Source organism: Amblyomma maculatum, chromosome 1 (assembly GCF_055883805.1).
Source record: "Amblyomma maculatum isolate TAMU_Amacu chromosome 1, ASM5588380v1, whole genome shotgun sequence".
Taxonomy (NCBI): domain Eukaryota; kingdom Metazoa; phylum Arthropoda; class Arachnida; order Ixodida; family Ixodidae; genus Amblyomma; species Amblyomma maculatum.
In genome coordinates, this window is record NC_139344.1 from 247,862,634 (window position 1) to 247,878,755 (window position 16,122).

Consider the following 16,122-nt stretch of genomic DNA (forward strand, 5'->3'; position numbering starts at 1 on the left):
GCACGCTCACTGAGCGTGCACACCCCAAGGAACAGTCCGTTCCAAAAAAAAAAAAAAAAAAAAAAACAAAAAAAAAAACGAGTAGGTCGCCCCTCTGACTGCGGGTCGGAAGGGGCTAAAGAAGAGCAACGGGGGTTTCGGTGAGTAGATCCGCTGTAGATGGGAAGATAAAGACATTACAGAACAAGGGAACAGCTATCTTTGGAGATCCTCTTACAGTAGTACAGTACTCGGAGGAAACTAGTCCGATAGTAATGTGCCGCATAAACGGAGGTGAAGCTGAAATGATAGTTTACACGGGCTCTCGCATTTCGCCCATTTCTGAGCTCGTAACTGCACCGTGAGAAAAGTGACCAGTTCGGCCACACGCGAGGCATGCCCTACGTGAACAACGCAGCCCATATGAAGTACTCTATGACTGAGGTGCAGTGAGCAACGTCTCAATGTTCTCTAATCGTTGTTTCCTCTATCTCTTTGCGAGACAAGCTCTCTTCTCTGTCGACAACTGTTACCCCAGACATGCCGCCGCTGATGAGTTCGTTCGCTTCCTCGTTGACAGCGCAGGCGACCGCATCGTCAAACGTCGACGGATCACGTGACATGACAAACAGGCGCACACTGTCCCTCAGCCCATTCACAAATTACGATCTCATTGATCATGCAGCAATTCTTCCTTTATTTTGTTTTCCTCGTCCTTTTCGTCAAGTAAGTCGGCCATTGTTGCCTGCGCTAGCTTCTGTACTCGCGTCGCGAAGGATTGGACGTCTTAGCTAGGCATCTGTCGGGCACCCATAGACCGCTGGATGCGCAATCTCAACGGCTCTCTGTCAAACCTCGTGATCATAACCTATCTGAACTTGGAAAATGTCGCCTCGCTGGTCGCTGCATCATGCCACACAAACTCTTTGGCGACGCCTGCCATCTTTCACTTACAGAGATACAGCAAAGCGATGCTGACAACTTGCTCTACGGTATTCAGAAATTCGCGAACAGGCCCGGTACCATCAAACAGGGATCAAACGGCTAAACGCTAGTACACTCTACCCATTCGCCATGACCTGATCTTTAGCTTTTGCGTTCATTTCAATGCCAGTTTATTTAGCCAGTCGACCGAATGCTGTATATCCTCCCTACTCTCCGTGGCAAAGGGATCTGATTAAGAGCAATACCAGACCCAAAAATACCGCTGCCACCATTGTGATATGTCCCGGTTATATGGATCTTTTCGGGGTAGAGAGAAGGAATCAGACACAAAATAGGGCAGTAACAGATTTAATCAGAGCTGGATGCCCCCGCTCACCCGACGGTCTTGAGGCTGCGTCTGGACGCCGCTGCGGTGATCCGGTGCTTGAGATGGGAGATGATGACCATAGCTGCAGACAGCGCTGATGATGACAGTTTACACAGCGAGCTCAAATACGGCGCCGGCAGGACTGTCGTCCCTCGGGAGGCGAGGCTGGGTCGACCTCCTTTAGGGCGTCTCTCGTTCCTCTGTGCCCCGCCCTCCTTCTGCGGCTTTCCTTGTCACCTCGGGTCTTTTCTTCCCGTTCTCAGCACCGTCGCCATCCTCGCAACAGCATCCGCGTAGCCGTCCATAGCCTCCTAGTATAAAGGATGCTATGAGCCGTCATTATACTTCGTCTCGCAAGATGTTTGCAGCACTGCGAAAGGCAAAGGCATCCCGGTCCAATCAGGATCACGCGCACTACAATAGGCAATTGTGCTCCTATGCGCCTTTCGCCCCCCCCCCCCCCCCCTTCCCCCAAATCCCCAAATTGGCCGGGGTCTGGTATAGTGCGCAGGGGCGAGAAGCACTAGGAGCACAATTGCAAGGGCGCCTCTGCCTTTCGCAGTGCTGCAGGTATCTTGTGAGACAAAGTATAGCACGTCGTCCCCGCATTTCAAGGTGTGGTTCAGTGACCCTTCTTCGCATCCGATTTTCGGACAAAAGGTGCACAGCAGGCAAAATTGGAGAGAGGTCGGTGGCTCCCGGCTCACCACGCAACCCAGATCCCAAGTACCAGCACAGGCAGTTAGCCATCACATCTCCAATAATTTTTAGTGTTATTATTACCATCCGTTCGGCAGACATCTGCATCAGACTGGGGAGAGCAACTTAGGCTGTATGTCATTTAGAAATTTTGCCTCCATTACTAGTACACAACTATAGTGCATGCACTTGTCCACGGTGTGAGAGAGATAAGAAATCCCAGTATTCAGCTTCTGTTCTCTCTGTTGAAAAAAAAAAAAAAAACGCCATGAGAAATTTTTTACACAAGATGCTGCCATCCATTACACTCTGTCATCTCGTCATCGGGTGACCTCTCCGGACGGCAAAGCTTCTTTCTTTCAAATTACTTTTTTTTTTTCAAACAACTTCCATAAAACATTTTGGACTATCGTTCAATATTATCTATGCTGCTCGTCGCGTTTTGCGTAACCAGCGCAGGTTTGAGGTACGCAAATCCCATACGAGATTTGGTCGTTCGAAACGCAGTGCATACGTTCTTGAATGTTTTAATGTACTTCCAGATGTAGAATTGGCAGTCAGTTCACCGAATGCATTTTCAAAAATTCAAACCTTAGACACTGAAATTATACCTGTAAGCTTTGCTCCGGTAATGATCCCGAAAGGGATTGACAATATTTCAAAATAAATTAATAAACAAAACATCTGCCTGTCAAGATTCTACAATTCCTTTCTATTCCCTGGTGAGTTGTAAGAGAATGATCTGCTCATTAGTTTGGTAAGGCTTTGTAAGTGTATAATATCCTATTATGACCTCGCAAGATATTTTGCAGCAAATGAGTACCTGTGTACATTTTTTAAATGCATAGCCAATGTAACAGTAAGTTTTCAGTGTTGCCGAGACTAGTCATTCAAGCCCACCCTTGGACATCACCCAAAATTTCGTACCCTTATGCGATAGTATAAGAGTCCCATTAGTACGAAATTCCAGCAGTGTCATACACATCTTCTGGCAGATGGCAAGAGCGACCTGTCAAGAAAAGACCTTTTTCAAGTAGCGCTACTGCGCATGCGCGAAGCCTCCTCGGCCGCCATTTTCCCAAGATTCCACGGGAAACTTTGGGAGGACTTCGCTGCACATGCTTTTCCAGGAAACGACGTCCCTCGCTTCATCGACGCGACGAACTGCTGCACAATAATTACGTGCAGTGCTAGCATCTTCTAGGCCTTCGGAAGGGACACATTGTATTGTCCCCGCCTCCTTCAGCTTGCCTCAACAGAGAAAACACGACCAGATTCGCCAGCTTCACGTTGTCATTGTCATGGTTTAAACGTTTAACAGGGGATGAGGGGGGGGGGGAGGAATTACTGAGTCAAGATATGTTCACAGATGACCCAGGCGTCTCTGCACAGGCTAGGCGAGACCAGTCCTGCACTCAACTACTATTTGCAAAATAAGCCAACCCAGTACTAGGAAATAATAATCATCATCATCATCATAATCAGCCTGATTATACCCACTGCAGGGCGAAGGCCTCTCCCATATTTCTCCACTTAACCCGGTTCTGTGCTAGCTGCATCCACTTGACCCCTGCGAACTTCTTAATCTCATCCGCCCACCTAACTTTCTGCCGCCCCCTGCTACGCTTTCCTTCCCTTGGAATCCAGTTTGTTACCCTCAGCGACCATCGGTTATCCTCTCTTCGCACTACATGTCCTGCCCATGTCCATTTCTTCTTCTTAATTTCCACTAGAATTTCGGTAACTTGGGTCAGAGAAATAACTAGGAAAAAATTTCTGCACAAATTCTCGGTAACCATGTCCCGCCAATCGTACTGCCCCTGGCGGCCGCATGAGGGGTGCGCTACTGAACAACGGCCCATTATCTGCGATATATCCGCGCTTAGTGGGTGGCAAAATGGAGAGAGAGAAATGTCCCTCTCCTGTCGGTGAGAAGAGGGAGAGACAGAAGGGGCTGCCATGGGATTCAGGAATAACCCTGTCGCTTGCCAAGGCTGGTGGACGGAAGATCCAGGTTTGGCCCGCCACCTGCCACGGATAGCTAGTGGTCAAGTGGAGGGAAGTCAATTACCTTATCTTGCAGAGAAAGCAGAGACCAAATGACGGAAAATGAAAGGTTTTGATTATTTTAGAAGGTACTGTTACGACCGTGCATCATCCGCACTTGCGCGCTCTATTGTTCGCCTGTGGGCATGGATAAGTGCTGTGGATATGTGGTGTTGGTACAATGGCTCTAAGTGAGCCTGTTTAAAGGAATCCTGTTTTGTAAGCCTGTTTTGCTTTGTGGACACCCTGCAAATGCCAAATTGACCCTGTCAAGAAAACGTCTAGAAAAACACAAAGAAATGTCCCCCTGCAGGAAATAGCCGGAAGTGCTTTGGTTCAATTGTTCACCCTTCCCGTCGAGAAGCCTTATCGTCCAGTGAGGAATGCCTATTGTCCAAAGGAGGCGACAGAGTGACACGTCCGCTGACGTGCAGGACAAGAAAGGAGCATGACGCATACGGCCATTAAATGATTTCCCGGGAATGCAGGAAAGATTTGCAATTGTCGAAAACGGACAATGCTGGGAGCGCATGCGGCGCGCACGTGCACTTGGGTTTCTGAGAAGTAAATCCACTTGCCGGAACCAGCCTATCGGTTCTTGGCTGAAGAATAGAAATGTACCTCCTCGCCGTTCCCAAGCTTTTCCGGCTCAACGAAACAATGCCGGGCCAGTCAATGCTTCAGACCATCAGTGCAGTGATGTGTTCGATTGGATGCCGATATCTGAGGGGCGTGCCCTGGATTTGGTTGGTCAGCATCTTCAGAGAGGGGCTGGACATAGGGGGTTTTAAGGACGCTGCAGAGCACGAAATGTCGCTCTGAGCCCTGGGTAAACGGCTCATCCAAGACGCTTCTCGCTATGAACTCTTTGCGCTTGCCATTTTGTTAATATACCCTTCTTTTTCATGTAAATAATCATGTAAATAAGTTTTCTCAAAGTGCCATTAAACCTGCTTGTATATATTTTACCAACTTCGAAGATTCAATCCTTCTTCAACCCCGAGTCTCTGCACGCTACCAAGTGAAGGCCGGGTCGACTTAACCCCAGCGTCACGACAACTGGTGACCAGCGTTGGGATCTGGATCTACAAGCTACAACATCTGGTGATTCGAGGTGGATCAGAATCTACAAGCCACAACATCTGGTGATCGGAGGTGGCATCTCAAGCAACAAGCAGGAGCAACAATCGGCCAACAAGAGGGCAGCTCGGAACATCGATCGCATGTGTGGGTGAGTGCTTGGCTTTTCTTCTGATGTGGACCAGCTTCTAGAACAGGGTTAGATTTTAGAACTGGTAAAGAGTGTGGAAACGCCTTTAGGTTTGGTAGTTTGCACAGTTGTTTTGGAAGTAGCCGACACTCGGAGCGATCATGGACCTACAAAAGCTGCAGAAACCGGACCTGTTGCTGTTGTGTGAGGAATTGGGAATTGATACAAGTGGCTTGGCACGAAAACCCTTGATTTTAAAGGCAATCACTGATTTGGGAGCCGATGATGAGGAGCTCAGTGAAGCATGGAACCTCATCGCCCAAAAAAAGGAGGAGCAGCTCAGACAGCAGAAAGAGCGGGAAAAAGAGGAAAAGAGGCGTGAGCGTGAACTTGAGAGGGAAAAAGAGGAAAGGGAGCGCGAACGTGAGAGGGAAAAAGAGGAAAAGAAGCTAGACATTGAGCTCCGGAAATTAGAACTAGAGTTGAGCAAGAGGTCGGGCGATTGTCCCCAGCTAGCGGTACCTCGTCTCAACAAGGAGGCAGATTTCAAGATGTCAAAGTACATGCAGCCATATGTGATATCAGGGGATATCGGTCTGTATCTGGCTAACTTTGAGCGAACCTGCGAAAAACTGTCCTTCCAGCGAGACACTTGGTCTCAGAGATTATTGACGGTTCTGCCCTGCGAGGCAGCGGAGGTTGTCGCGCGGCTAAGCAAGGAGGACGCGGACAACTACGAGAAGGTCAAAGCTTGCCTTCTGAGAAAGTATAGGCTTAGCGCCGAGGCGTTCAGACAACGTTTTCGGAAAGCTACTAAGTCCAGGGACGAGAGTTACCCTGAATTCCTGTATAATTTAAGAGTCAATTTGGGCGAGTGGCTAAAGAGCACTGATTCCTACAGTGATAGGGACGCTGTAGTCGAGCGAATTCTTTTGGAGCAGTTTTATAACTGCCTCCCAGAAAAAGAAAGAAATTGGTTACAGGACCGAGGCGACATTAAGTCGGCAACTGAAGCTGCCGAACTTATTGAGGAGTATGCTTCGCGCCGACAATTCAGCAACCCAGCAGTGGATAGGCCCCGCAATCCCAAGTTGAGTGTGAATAACCGTCAGGAAAGGCACTTTGCTAGAGTTGGAAACGAAGAAATGAAGGTTTCTTCAGGCAAATTCCCTAGAAAGGACGGCAGTGAGAAAAGTGGGGAAGTGACCAACGCGCAGAACACAAAGAATAAGCTTGAGGCTAGGAAGCCGCTCACATGCTTTAGGTGTAATGAGCAGGGTCACATTGCCGTCAAGTGCCGGAAAGAAAAGATTGCTTTCTCGTATGTCAGTGACTGCGATGAAAATATGCAGCTTTTAGAACCCTACCTGCATGACCTAGTAGTCAACGGGAAGCCTTGCAAGGTACTGCGCGATTCGGCCGCAACGATGGATGTTGTCCATCCGGCGTATGTGTCGCCTTCCGACTATACAGGACAGTGTGCATGGATCCGCCAGGTAGTGGAGGAACAGAATGTGTGCTTGCCAATCGCGAACGTGGTCATCGAGGGCCCTTTCGGCAAGTTAACAACCGAGGCTGCCGTTTCAGGAAAGCTTCCTAAGTGCTATCCGTATTTGTTCTCCAACAAATCGGACATGCTACTGCGAAAGAGGGGCATCCTTTTCGGAGACAGAGTTGTGCAAGCCTTAACACGTTCAAAGGCGCGAGAACTAGCTACACTGCTCATTCCAGAAGAATCCACAGCGGAAGAAACGGCAGTTAAAACAGTGGTCGATGCGGAAGATAGCGGGTCAGAAAACTTTGAGAGCGAGGCATCTCAGATAAGTCAACTTGAAAGTGAGCTTGATGAGACGCGGAATGAGGACGTTCTTGAGAGTAACCTCTTGCCGCCAGTGTCTAGTAATCTCACGAGACTTTTGAGTGGAACCCGAGAGGACTTAGCTATGGAGCAAGCCAATGATCCCAAGATACAGGAGATAAGGGAGCGCCACCGCGCCACTAAGACAGCAAAGAATATTTCTTTTGAGATGAGAAAGGGAGTGCTGTATCGCTTATTCAAGGATAAGCGCGGAGTAGAGCGGGACCAATTAGTCGTTCCCCAAAGGTACCGCGGAGACTTACTGCGACTTTCACATGGCAGCTCGTGGTCATGTCACCTTGGAATAAAGAAAACAAAGCAGAGGCTGTTGCAAGAATACTATTGGCCTGGATGTTTTAAGGACACGGAAAATTTTGTACGGTCATGCGACACGTGCCAGCGGGTTGGAAAGGCGCAAGATAAGTGGAAAGCTCCGATGGTGTTAGTACCAATCATTACCGAGCCGTTTCACCGGTTAGTAATAGATGTAGTTGGGCCACTTCCTGTGACAGAGTCAGGGTACCGTTATATCCTCACTATGTTATGCCCAGCCACAAAGTTTCCAGAGGCTGTTCCGCTGCGCGAGGTGACGTCCGAGAGTGTAGTGGATTCGCTGCTGTCAGTGTTTGCACGAGTTGGATTCCCTTCCGAGGTCCAAAGTGATCAGGGTAGCGTTTTCACGAGTGTCCTCACCACCTCATTTCTCGAGCGATGCGGCATTAAGGTAGTGCATAGCTCGATCCATCATCCGCAGAGCAACAGCGTAGAAAGATGGCACTCTGTTCTCAAACGAGTCTTGAGGGGACTGTGCTATGAAAACAAGCGCGAATGGGATACCTGCCTGCCTGCAGCGCTTTTCGCTTTGCGGTCAGTGCCGCACGAATCCACTGGATTTAGCCCAGCCGAGTTGGTGTACGGAAGGTCACTGCGCTCACCTTTGCGAATGGTGCGCGAAGCCTGGGAGGGGCGCGGAGAAGACCCAACAGTAGTAGAATTCATTCTGAACCTCTTGAATCGCTTACATAACACTAAGGAACTCGTTGAGGCCAGCATGAAGTCAGCCCAGGCTCGTTCCAAAGTGTACTATGATAAGTCAGCCCGTCAAAGGACGTTTTGTATCGGGGACCAGGTGATGTTGCTGAGAAGTTCAAGGCAGAATAAGCTCGAAGTACAGTGGGAAGGACCGGCTGAAGTCGTTGCAAAGCTTTCTAACACTAACTACGCAGTGAAAATTCCCGGTAGGCGTAAAGAAGTGCGCATTTATCATTGCAATCTTATGAAGCCTTATGTGCAGAGGGAAACCATGGTAAATCTAACGTTGAACCTTCCCGAGGAGATGGGGGATAACTTGATTTGCCTCAGCGGAAAAGGAAGCAACGCTCAGGAGCTTCTCAAAAAGACAGAGCAGAGAGGAGAACTAAAGAAATCCCAGCTGTCCGATCTGGGCGAGATAATAACAGAGTTTGAGGCCTGCTTCGTGGACAGGCCAGGCAGGACTGATTTGACTGAGCACGATATTGAGCTGACTTCAGACGTGCCAGTGCGATCAAGGTGCTACCGATTTTCTCCAAGGCAAATAGAAATTCTGGATAGGGAAGTAACTCGCATGCTGGAATTAGGAGTAATAAAACCCTCGGAAAGCGATTATGCTTCGCCTATGATCTTAGTAGAAGCTCCAGGTAAAGACCCTAGGCCTGTGGTAGACTACCGAAAGCTAAATTCTCTCACCAGGGATCAAGTGTATCCTATTCCGAATATTGAGGAGAGAGTAGAACAGGTCAGTAGAGCGGCATATGTGACTACGCTGGACCTTACTCGAGGATACTGGCAAGTACCGCTCACTGAACGCGCCAGCAGATACGCGGCTTTCGTCACTCCGACGGGCAGCTACCAGCCAACAATGATGAGTTTCGGGCTCAAAAATGCTCCATTTTGTTTTTCCCGACTCATGGATAGGGTTTTAAAGGGGTGTGAAACATTAGCGGTGCCTTATTTAGATGACATTGCGGTTTTTTCCGACTCATGGGCGGACCATATGGTACATCTAAGAGCTGTACTGAGCCTTTTGCGTCAAGCTGGACTAACCGTAAAGGCCGAGAAATGTTGCCTGGCAAGGGCGACCGTGGACTACTTGGGTCACAATGTAGGTCAAGGTTTCAGGAAACCCAGCGAGATTAAGATTTCTGCGGTAGCAGACTACCCGCGGCCGAGCACGAAGACGGAAATTCGAGCATTCCTGGGTCTGACTGGGTACTACAATCACTACATCCCAAACTATTCAGCTTTGGCTAGCCCTCTGACCGACGCTCTCCGCAAGACAGAACCGACAAATGTAGTCTGGGACGAACAAAAGGAAGCCTCCTTCGTAAACCTGAAGGCTGTGCTGATTAGCCGTCCGGTATTGCGAGCTCCAGACTATGGCCGAGAATTCACGGTCCAGTGTGATGCCAGTGATCGAGGGCTAGGTGCTGTTCTCTGCCAGAGAGATGACGACGGTAATGAGCACCCCGTGCTCTACCTGAGCAGAAAACTGAGTTCTAGAGAGAGGGCTTATTGCGCGTCAGAGAAAGAGTGCGCTTGCATTGTATGGGCCATTCAAAAATTGCAGTGCTATCTTGGAGGGGCCAAATTCACCGTAGAGACGGACCATTGTCCCCTGGCTTGGCTGCAAACTGCGACATCGAAGAACAGTCGCCTTCTTAGGTGGAGCTTGATTTTACAGCAGTACAATTTTGAAATAAGATACAAAAAGGGGAAGTTAAATGGGAATGCGGACGCGCTTAGCCGCTCTTTCTAAGCGGTCCGAGGTGTTCCTCACCATGTATCCAAATTGATAATCAGTTTTTTTTTTTTTTCTCGTGCACTTGTACATGTGTGACTATGTAAAGCAGCACATTTGGTTTTCTAGGAATACGTGGGTCCTGAACGTCTTGAGAGTGGGCTTTTCTCGAACAACAATGGCAGTTTTCTTTTAACCTGGTCTCTTCAGACGGGAGCCGAGTGCTTGCTTCGACATGTGGTTGAGTTTCAGACAGCTCGAGCAATTTGGCCTACGACAATCAAGACAACGCGACAAGCAACAGCGAGCTTCAAGCATTCATGTGCAGGCCATTAAGTCGTCTTTCATGCAGCAGCTGCGACTGCTGCCCTCCGAGACTCTTCTGGCGGGGGAGGAGGCTGTTACGACCGTGCATCATCCGCACTTGCGCGCTCTATTGTTCGCCTGTGGGCATGGATAAGTGCTGTGGATATGTGGTGTTGGTACAATGGCTCTAAGTGAGCCTGTTTCCAGGAATCCTGTTTTGTAAGCCTGTTTTGCTTTGTGGACACCCTGCAAATGCCAAATTGACCCTGTCAAGAGAACGTCTAGAAAAACACAAAGAAATGTCCCCCTGCGGGAAATAGCCGGAAGTGCTTTGGTTCAATTGTTCACCCTTCCCGTCGAGAAGCCTTATCGTCCAGTGAGGAATGCCTACTGTCCAAAAGAGACGACAGAGTGACACGTCCGCTGACGTGCAGGACAAGAAAGGAGCATGACGCATACGGCCATTAAATGATTTCCCGGGAATGCAGGAAAGATTTGCAATTGTCGAAAACGGACAATGCTGGGAGCGTATGCGGCGCGCGTGCACTTGGGTTTCTGAGAAGTAAATCCACTTGCCGGAACCAGCCTATCGATTCTTGGCTGAAGAATAGAAATGTACCTCCTCGCCGTTCCCAAGCTTTTCCCGCCAACAAGTGACCAGGCTCAACGAAACAATGCCGGGCCAGTCAGTGCTTCAGACCATCAGTGCAGTGATGTGTTCAATTGGATGCCGATATCTGAGGGGCGTGCCCTGGATTTGGTTGGTCAGCATCTTCAGAGAGGGGCTGGACATAGGGGGTTTTAAGGACGCTGCAGAGCACGAAATGTCGCTCTGAGCCCTGGGTAAACGGCTCATCCAAGACGCTTCTCGCTATGAACTCTTTACGCTTGCCATTTTGTTAATATACCCTTCTTTTTCATGTAAATAATCATGCAAATAAGTTTTCTCAAAGTGCCATTAAACCTGCTTGTATATATTTTACCAACTTCGAAGATTCAATCCTTCTTCAACCCCGAGTCTCTGCACGCTACCAAGTGAAGGCCGGGTCGACTTAACCCCAGCGTCACGACAGTACGTGGTGTGATGCATCGCATATGCAGCCGTGCAGGGCAGCTCAGAACGAAGTTTTTATGCTATCGCATTGTCAGAGTTCATATCAACTAGGTATTCTCCAGGCTGCTTTTTTTCCGGTTGGCAATAAGGATTGCTATTAAAAAAATCTGGACGCCATTTCGCCAAATTGCTTGCCTAACGTACCATTTACGATAGCTTGTTACACTAACAGTTATAAAAAATATGTTCCTGGATTTTTTTCCCTACTTTGTCGTGCAGAATACAGTCTGTAATTTTGTTTTTCAGCTGTTGATTGTTTTGGAAAGCATGACCAACGAACAATCTTAACATATTGTCTATATTATCATCCCACCTCCATTTATTTTCCTCTCTTTTACCCCATAGTAGCAGAGTGCCCATCCAAAACACTCTTTGACTAAAAACCAGGAGCAGCCAGGCCACCAATTCTCGGTTTTGAACGCGAACAGCAAGAATAAGAAGTATTGGACTCAGCCTGATATCGCCCAGAGGCCTGATCCATCGCTACCCTGATACGACCTGCCCTCTGTATGCGACATCACCATTAGCACAGTTAAAAAATTAGCACCTCATAATAATATGAGAATACTTGGGCGTGCCACGATGGCTCAGTTGTTAACGCGCTCGGCTACTAAGCCGGGAAACCCGGGTTCGATCCTAACCGCATCGGTCGCGTTTTGATGGAGGTGAAACACAAGACACTCTGTACTGTTCAATGCCATTACACGTTAAGGGGGGTTATGGTGAGGTAAATCGACCAAAAAAATGTTTTCATTATCTTACTAAGTTCTTGCTTTTCAGTCATTTCCTAAAAGAAAAGTACGCATTATGGGGAGCCAAACCCTGCCGCGGCAATAATGCAGGAGCATTCCAAGCCATTTAAAAACGCCGCCGAATACCCCGCTTCTTGGCATCCAAAAGGCGGAAGTTCGTTTACACGTTGTTTTGCGTCGTTTTTTTTTTTTTTTTTTTTTTTTTTTTTTTTGCATGTATGTTTTTTTTTAATATAAAAATATTGGCAGCATGCAGGGTTAAATACATTCAATACTTGCAATTTGTTATAAGTCTTAACGGCCAATTTTCCTACCACGAATGTGCTTGTATAGTGCACCGAACTGTAGAGTTGTTTGTTTTTGTTGTGATCACTTTATCAAGCTGAGTGCTGATGCTCATGACGAAAGAAGCTCTAGGGTGCCCAATCACTGGCCTCCTTCCGCGCTATTATATGATTATGCGAGAATTCTCTCACTCTACTCTCCTTATGAAGATTTTCAATACTTCGTGTTCTCTTGGAGCAGCAAGATTTGGTGATCATGCAAGGTGGAGGTATCTTTTACGCGCGCTATTTTTTCGCGTGGCGTGGCTAAATTTCTACGTTTGAGGCTTCATAAGAAGATCTCCAAATTGTGCCCCGTGTTGTACTGAGCCCGAAACAATAGATAATTTATTCTTTTCTGTCACCGCTTCTCTTCGCAAAGACGGTGGCGGCTAGAAAATGAAATTCAACAACGCGGTTTGCGCCTGTCATCTGTGGCTGTTCTACCCCTTGGGACATTTATGCTTGAACGCAGCAACGGAGATGTATGCTGTGCAATTCAAACTCTTGTTATTGAACAAACCACCTGCCTGCCTAATATTTGTGCTGTTTCCATTATATATATCTACTCCCAATTCTCAGGCTGCCTTTTCCTACCTCAGCATTCACAGAGAAAAATAAGAGTTTTTCTTAGTCTATTTTCAATCTTACGGTTTATTCAATTTTCGTTTTTAATAATACTTGCAAAATAATATAATCACCATCTTGTTATGATTTCTTTGTTGGTATGTGTCAAACAGTTGTGAGGAAAATGGCAATAACATGTAGTGCATCGAAAATAGACATACTGTCACACACACACACAAAAAAAAAAAAAAACTGCCTGCTAACGGCTATTCTAGAAGCAGCGAGGCCAGTATCTTGAGGCCAAATGTGGAGCGAAAGCTTTGTCTCTGGGCGACCGAGCGTTGCATCGAACACAACCATAGCCTTCCGTTGAACGCATCAAAGGGGCTTCTATGCAGTACTTGCTTTAATGCCCTGCGCATGCGATGTCGGTATAGCGCTCTATTATGTCGGTAGATGCTTTCCTTCCTGCTCGATTTGGGCCGTTCTCCGTGGCGGCGCGCGCATGTGCAGTGCAGAAACTGTCCTTCCCCTTTTCGCGCCAGCGCGCGAATCCGCTGGGATGCTGCTATACTCGCCTCTTCCTGTTCTCTGCGGCGAGTACAGTCTTTTCAAAAAGTGTAGAGGTCGGCGGTCACCTTCTGAGCCACTTCGTGCTGCTGTAATGCCTTTCCAGTGTTCCGAATCTCTTGATGGTAAGACTTTTTAGTGCGTAGCACTACTAGTCACAATCATGGACTTCGCCGATGTCTGTCCGAAGCCGCTCACTCTCTCCCTCCGTGAACGTGAAGTGGAGAAAGAGAAGGCGGCGACGGGCGCTTCGCGTGGCTCAGCATTGAGGAGGCGGGGCGGACGCATAGCTGCAGCAGATGTCGCTCTCTCTCTCTGTCCATCCGTCTCTCCGTAAACTTGAAGAGGAAAAAGGGAAAGTAGCGACGCCCGCATCACGCGACTTAACACTGAGGGGGCGGAGCGGCCGCATAGATGCACCCAGTGAGAGAGCAAGACATTGAGAGGGACGCGTCAGTTGCAGACGTGGCGTCCGGGCAGTCACTGGGCAGCGTTTCACAAGCGTGTGTAACTCCAGAGTGAGCAGTCGGGTGTCGCTTGCGTGTCCTCAACTTCACCATCTCTACCCTCGTATCAGTCACTCCTCATACTTCACGGACAGCAGACGTGCTCGCATGGTGCTCCCTGGACCTCGGCTCCGAGCGGCTTGCCATGTCGTGAAGCTGCTTGTGCTTACCTCCGCACATTAACTGGCGCTCGGCTTCAAGGGCGTTTCCATCTTCTCTCTTTCTCTATTATATGGTTTGCTTCGCGTCGCAATGGATGAAGCTGGGTCGTCAGGCACTGCGGCGCAGGTTCGCCGTGCTTGACGTGCTGAAGTACAACGGTTAAGCAGTGCTACGCACCTACTTCGACTTTGATTAACTATGCAAATCGGCCGTAATTTTTTTGTTGCCCTACCCTCTCCTACGGGAACGACCTCCACCAATGCTAAATCAGCGCCACTACATGGCTCAGAAGCAGACAGACCCCCTGGGTTCTACACTTTTGACAAAGGCTGCACCTGACGAGTCACTGGGTGACCCACGAACGGTTGGCGCATGCGCGGTGAGTCTGCATAACGACGCACGTGACGTCACGAGTCGGCGCAGCGGCAGAGCACCAGTGGAACGGCGCAGCTAGTTGTCATGATTACGGTCAGGCACGGCGAAACTCGCTTCTACTAGCCTAGTGATGTTTTCGCTACAATAATTATGTAAAGTCTCTCTCACGGCATTATTTTTCATTCTGATGTTAACGTAAGGATTCCTTTTTTATGTTCAGGTTCAAGCCACTAACATGCGGAATTAGTGTGCAAAATTCAAATGTGACACTCACTTTAGTTTTTTTTTTATTTAAAAGGTACAGATATTCGTCTACTCCCGCGTAAAGTTAGGGTCTCTAATAAACATACAAAAAAGACTGAGTACAATAGGACACCTTATTAATACCAAAAGAATACCTAATTAACACACAAAATTTCACATTAAAATAAGCAACAGCTTTTTTTTTTTCTTTAAACATAAAGTAGAAAACAAGATGACCCATTTACCTTGCCATACCCCTTTAAAAACTCCAAACGGTCGAAATTATCCGGACCCCTCAACTACGGAGTTCCGCATAGCTTGAGTCACTTTGGGATATTAAAGCCTATCAACCAAACCAAATTAAAATACTTGACAGCAAACGAAAAATATAGGCATTACGTTGCAGCTCATACAGATGGTTCACAAACATGACATGTACGCCGAACGTGCAGTGATGCAAGACAAAGTTGGAAAATGTAGTAAGGCTGCCTCAGTTCTATATAGTCATTTCACTGCTGAGTGATACGCTATCGCGGTGGTCGTAGCAAAAAAAAAAAAAAAATGAAATAGCGTTACGTGTACCAGTTCTTGAAGCATAATCTTGGGAACAACGTTATAAAATGCTAAATGCGTAAAATGACATAGAAATGTTCTGGAATGCCCCTAGTCACGTTTGAACCATTTCGACTGCGAGAGCTGATGTGTGTGTCATAGGCACTCGTAACTAATAAAAGTCGTTTGTGATATAAACAAGTAAACATACATTTTAAATAATAAAGCAAGCGAATATACCGCACATATATTACATGAAGTTCATATACACTAAACTGACAGCTAAATGACAGCCCTATGGGTATAATGAAGCCAACGACAACACTTACCCGGTTAAAGCATTATTAACAGAATGGTAGGCACCAAAAATGATTCATTGGTTTTATGTCGCCTTCACCTCAGACATACACGTCTGGCACGCAACTTCATTCTCATAAAACTAGACCGATGTGTGAAGGAGGTTGAGATCAGCGTTAAAAAAAAAAATAAAAAAAAAATAAATCTTGCTGTAATGCACAAAACTCTTGGATTTTACGCTTTGCAATGAACCCATCCTTTTCCACCAACTTGTTCTACTCTAGGGAGATAATCCACTTGATGAAAATTCCTGATTTTAGTTTCTTAAAAGAAGCAAAGTTCCTAATCAATTAAGTTATACCATCAAAGATCTAGCTCTTATTTTTTTATTCACAAAAACGACACACTAAACCTTGCGCTGTGCATGATATATCCTCAGTTCATTACGCGGCACAAAACACAAGTTCTGGGA

General features: G+C 47.4%; 1 long non-coding RNA gene across 1 annotated transcript in view; it reads right to left on the bottom strand.

Moving 5' to 3' along the window:
- Window positions 1–1,298: 1,298 nt before the first annotated feature.
- Window positions 1,299–16,122, bottom strand: part of LOC146206170 (uncharacterized) — a 160,258-nt gene continuing 145,434 nt past the window's right edge. Inside the window, exon 3 of the long non-coding RNA XR_014704370.1 lies at window positions 1,299–1,602. This is a non-coding gene — a long non-coding RNA (uncharacterized LOC146206170). The remainder of the gene's footprint in view (window positions 1,603–16,122) is intronic.